The following is a 6,000-nucleotide window of genomic DNA, read 5'->3' as shown; positions in this document are numbered from 1 at the left end:
TGAAAGTGATTACTCAAGTAACTTTTGCATTTACTTTGTAAAAGATAATGTTTTTTGACAACACTTTTTAATATTGCTTTTTGATAATGCTTTTTGATAACACTACTGTTAATTTTGAATAGATTGACTAATAATTTAAATATCACAGATTCAAAACATTGCTAATGTGATTTGTATCTTCTCTAAACAACAACAATGATTTCATAATATTCAACAAACAAATAAATCAGTCACATCACTGAATATGATACAGAATGTTAGAATATGATGAAGTTCAATATATGAGATAACTGTTCAGACTCTTCAATTGTGTCAGATGATTGATCATTGAGTGCAACACTCTGATCAGAAAAAGATTCAGATATTGAAACTTTCTGATATGAAGTGAACTCAGTTGAAATATGTGATTGATTTACTGTTTCAGTTTTATAAGATAACAAAGACAGTCTCAATCACTTGTACATCAATGCTGCAGTCAGTCTGATGAGTGTATAACAGTTTATTTACTCATCTTGAGAAGCAGTTGAATCACTTAAAAAGAAATTCAGTCTGAGATAATGCTATAGCACAGGCTATTGTTGCTGTAAGAGATAAACTGATATATTACTACAGCAAAACTGAACAATCTTTTACAGAGTACTATGCTGTAGTAGCTCTACTAGATTCCTTCTATCAAGTTAATATCTACACTTATCAAGATTGAACAGAGAAGAAATGAGACTCATATATCAAATTAGTCTGAGACTACTACAATGCCAACTATCAGAGATTTGAATGAGCAGATGTTCAAGATATGAAGATAGCGGAATACAACTCTCTAGGAAGGAATGATCTTTGATAACACTTCATATTATATAGAACTATAATACTAACTTTGAAACTGAACTTACATACATTGATTGCAACTGAAAATCAGGCAAAACTACATACTTGTAAAACTGAATTTGATCACTATCTTCAAGATGATTCAATGAATTTACACATCAAATCAATTCTAGAGTTATGAAAAATTGTTGAGAGTATATATTCAACTGTTGCACTGATGGCATGTGATATTCTAACAATTCCATTGACAGGGGTGGGAATGAAGTGAAAGTTCAACTCAAGTCAAGATATTTATCACTATCATCAGGGATAATTACAAGGAGAAATAATCAAGAAACTCATGATTATAAAACATGAAATTATCAGACAGTTTAATATCTCTGATCACAGTATATCAGAGAAGTGTAGTTTTCATGAGAAAGTGAAGAATAAACTTGTACAAGAATGTATTTAGTTGTTTCATGAGCATTATCAATAATCATTACCAAATTCTGATTATATAAGCAATCACTGAGTGAACTGAATGAGACTGATTTTGATCTTCAGTCTCAGTCTTACTCTGATTTTGAAAGAATGATCATCTTTCACAGTTTATTCTGAGAAATTACTCTCATTTCACTGTTCTTGAATTAAATCTGGTCATTTTTCACATCATTTCTCTCAGAAATGGTTCATTTTCAGATTTTTTTAAGGCTTGGTCCTGATGGGACTCACGCCAAGAAATGTATGAGATCAGACCAAATGAAATCAAATGTGAAATTCATGATCCTGCCGGCCAGTCTAATTATAAATGACTGATGAAAAGATGAATCTCACAGATCTGAAATAATATTCATTCTTATAAATATGAAATAAGTTTTTCAAATGAATCTTGCATAACTTTGAGAAAGTGAATATATAAGATAAGTATTATAAATACTTCATTGAGTGTAGATAAGTAAGTGATCTTATATCTTACTTCACATACTTCAGTTTATACTATCTTGTGTTGAATGAAGAGCTTTTAATATCTTTCTATTTACAGATCTTCATTCATGATCTTATATCTGAGTTAAGAGTGAAATGAAAATGCTTAATCTCACAATCAGATATGATGAAAGAAGTATACAATATTCTTATTATACAGAAATAAGTGAGTCAATTATAACAGAAAATACTGCAATTGAGTATATCTTAATAGAGAATAAATAATCAGACTTCTACAACACAAGGTATACATCTGAATATGATGAATCTAGATTTGAATGCTATTGCTAAAGCACTGAATTCTCTGAAAAAGAGATTCTCTGAGTAGAAATCTTGAATTATAAGTATCAAGCTTACTTTAACTGTGAATACTAAAATCATGATGTAAAAGATTACACACAGTATACACAGTCAAGAGAAGTAAGAGAGTTAAAAAACTAGCAGAATCAGTGAGCTCAGAGACACTTACTGATATTCTATAAAAAGTCTTCAAAGTGAAAGAGATGCTTATATTAGATGATTCTCTGAATTCTGTGAATATCAAGAGAAAGCAGGCTTCTGAATAAAGTGTGAATAAGAATGATAAAGCAGACACTTATCTCAATATCTTAAGACCTGAAATGTTAATGTATAAAGAGCATTTGAATAAGAATTGAGAGATAGCTGTAAAAGTATTAGCAGATACAGAAGCTTCTATACAATATATTGATAATTATATAATCTGAAGACTGAAAGAAATCTGCTGAGTGAAGAATCTCTGATATATAAGATTATCTGATAACTGATATTTAATATTATCTGTAAGAGTAAGAGTTCTCTTGCACTTTGAAGAATGATCTTGCTATATTTGAGCATGAGAGCTGCAGAATGTGAAATATAATCTTATTCTTATACTTAATTGATTTCAAAGATTCAATTTGCAGATTCAATGATGTACATGTCATATGCAATTAATTGATAAGAAGAAAACAGTTCATATAATTCTATCAACTGATATAAGAAGGACATTTCACATCTCTGATATAGAAGAATTAAATCTGCTTATACACTAATAAGTAAAGAGAATAATTTGCAAGATCTCATTCAAAAGTATTCTGTATATCATATGAGACTCAGAAGCAGAGAAAACTAAGATAAAGAATATGTAAGAGAATAAATATATGAAGAAGCTTCTGAAGAAGTATGAAAAGATCTTCTGAACAGATCTTTCACTGAAATTACTACTGAAATGAGAATTTGTACATGAGATTAACACAGAGAATGTGAAATTAGTTAATCAGAATGTATATTCTCTGTTATAAATATATCTTAAAGAACAGAAGCATCAGATCACAGATCTTCTAGAATGTGATCTTATACAACTCTCATCAAGTATGTAGAACTTTTCAGTTATATTTATAAAAAAGACAGATGAGAAGTGATGAATATGTATCAATTATTAAGCACTTAATAAGCTTACAATCAAGAATGAATATTCACTATCATGAATTCAATAACAGTTGAATACAGTTAAAAACACCTGATATCTATTGAAGATTAATCTTCTCTCAGAATACTGACAGATTCATGTAGATGAACTGTCAGTTCTATGAACTGTATTTAATATATAATAAGAGAAGTTTGAATTCCTGACAATGTCATTCAGTCTGATAAATGTGTCTGTCATCTTTCAAATGATAATGAATATGATTCTTTATAAACAGAATGAAACCTCATATCTTATATATCTCAATAACATTCTAGTCTTTTCAAACTTATATAATGAATATCTGAAGTATTTCAATGAAGTGCTTATAACTCTGAGAGAGTATAAGCTCTATATTAAATCATCAAAGTATGTGTTTGAACTAGAAGAGTTGAAGTTCATAGAATATATAGTAAGTGATGACTGTATACATCTCATCTCAGAGAAATTGAATGTTATAGTAAATTAACTGCAGTTAAGAAATGTACACTATGTATAACAGTTTCTTAAGTTGATCTTATATTACTGTAGATTCATCAAGAATTTCATATGAATAGCTACATCACTCTCAGATCTCTTAAGAGAAACAGATACTAATCTGTGAAAGAAGAAGTTTCAGTCAATTATCTGAAATACTGTGTATAAAGAGACTTTTCACACACTGAGAAAATGTATAATAACATTCTCAGTGCTTATTCAATCAGATCATGATAAATCTCTCTACATTGAGACAGACACATCTGAATGAGCTATCAGAGACACTCTTCTACAGATAGACAAGAACAGTAAGCTATATCTGATAATATATGATGATAGAAAACTATCAAGTGCTGAGCTCAATTACTCAGTATATAAAAAGAAATTACTAGCAATCAAGCACACACTGATGTTATGAGATAGATATATCAACAACAGATATATAATAATAATAATCACAGATTATAAAAGCCTCATCTATCTACAATTAATAATGAAATCTTTTAAACACTTAGTACATTGAATCTCAGAGTTCTAAGTATATAATCTTAATATCAAATACTAAAAGAGATCAGACACTGTGATGTCTAATATAATTAATCATAGATCTAATTTTATGAGTGAGAGTTCTGTGAATCAGATATAAGAGAAGTTAATATTAAATACACTAAGAGAATGCAAGGAATCAGAATAAGAGAATACAATAATCTCTTACTTAAAGAATAGTAAGATATCAGATGATAAGTATCTTATAAAAGTAATAGAAGAGATGCTTCTGAACTTTAAGCTGAGAAAATTGAAAAATGATGTTATACTTTACTGTAATCTAGAATATATGAAAGCTCTCTATCTAGAACATTTATTTAAATATGACTTGATAACTCATATACACAAGGAATTCAGTCACTTAGAAAGCTCTGAACTCATGAGTATACTCAAATCAAGAGTATACTGATTAAGCATGACTGAGAACATTTAGATGTATGCTCATAAGTGCTCAAATTATCAGGTTGTGAAAGAATCTAAGAAAGAGTCAGAACATAAGAAAGTGCAATATCAGATGAAATGTATAATATAATTATTCAAATAATGAGAGATGAATCTCATAGACATACTACTGTAAATACTAAATGAAAATTGATGAATAATCACTGCTATTGACTATGCTACTGACTGATCAGTCATGAAAACAGTTTCAGAAGTGATAGAGAAGATGATGATAAAGTTTTTACATGATGAGATCTATATCAACTATGAACTACTGTGTGAGATTCTAAGTAATAATGATGTGAATCTTGTAGAAGAAGCAGTGAGACATTTTATAAGCCAGTTACAGATAAGATATTATAGAATAACATCATATCATCTGTGAATAAATGAGAAAGTGAAATGCTTGAATGAAATCTTGAGCAACATGCTGATAAAATATCTAGTGAGTAAGCCTATGAGATTATGAAATGAATATCTTGATCAGATGCTATTAGTCACATGAATTCAGCAGCATGCAGTCTCTAAGTGTTCATTGTTCTATCTGTTGTATGAATTATATTCACACATCTCAGAGAATGCTTTGAAAAAGATGAGAAAGAGAACAGTAGTTACAGATACAGCAGAAACAACAGTTGCAGACACAATAGTTACAGATATGAAATGAAGATTGAAAGAGATCAGCTACACATATATAAAAGCTAATAAGTTACTTCTGAACTGAGCAATTCAATCAAAAAGAATACAAGACTTACTAGTTAAGAAATCAAGTCTCAAGATAAGAATGTAAGTTCTCATATACAATAAGAGTTCTGAGAAGTTCTAATCTAGATGGTTTAAGCTCTATAAAATACTCAAATCACATTCTCTGAGAATATACACATTGAAAGAATCAGAGAAATAAGTCTTATATAACTTAATAAATAATTCATATTTTATAAAGATAAAGATACAAGATCTGAGTAGATTATAATTATCTACAGCACTATTATCAGTGTTGAAAAAGAAGAGACTTATAATTAAAAAGTCTTACAAAGTAAGAGAAATCATACATACTTATGAATCAGATGATCTCACTTATTTCAATCTTTTCATAATTATAAGAAAAGAATAAGAAGTAATGAAGAAATCAGATAAACATCACACTTTAATAAGTGATGAGACTGTAGTCAGTTATATAATAACACACTATAGATAGCAGATACAACACAGTAAAGAGCAGTCTCAAAGTAGCAGACTTATACATGAGTCAGATTGCAGAAGAAAAAGAAATTCAGAGT

Source organism: Blastomyces gilchristii (genome assembly GCF_000003855.2).
Source record: "Blastomyces gilchristii SLH14081 genomic scaffold supercont1.29, whole genome shotgun sequence".
In the NCBI taxonomy this organism is placed as follows: domain Eukaryota; kingdom Fungi; phylum Ascomycota; class Eurotiomycetes; order Onygenales; family Ajellomycetaceae; genus Blastomyces; species Blastomyces gilchristii.
This window is presented reverse-complemented; position numbering follows the sequence as displayed.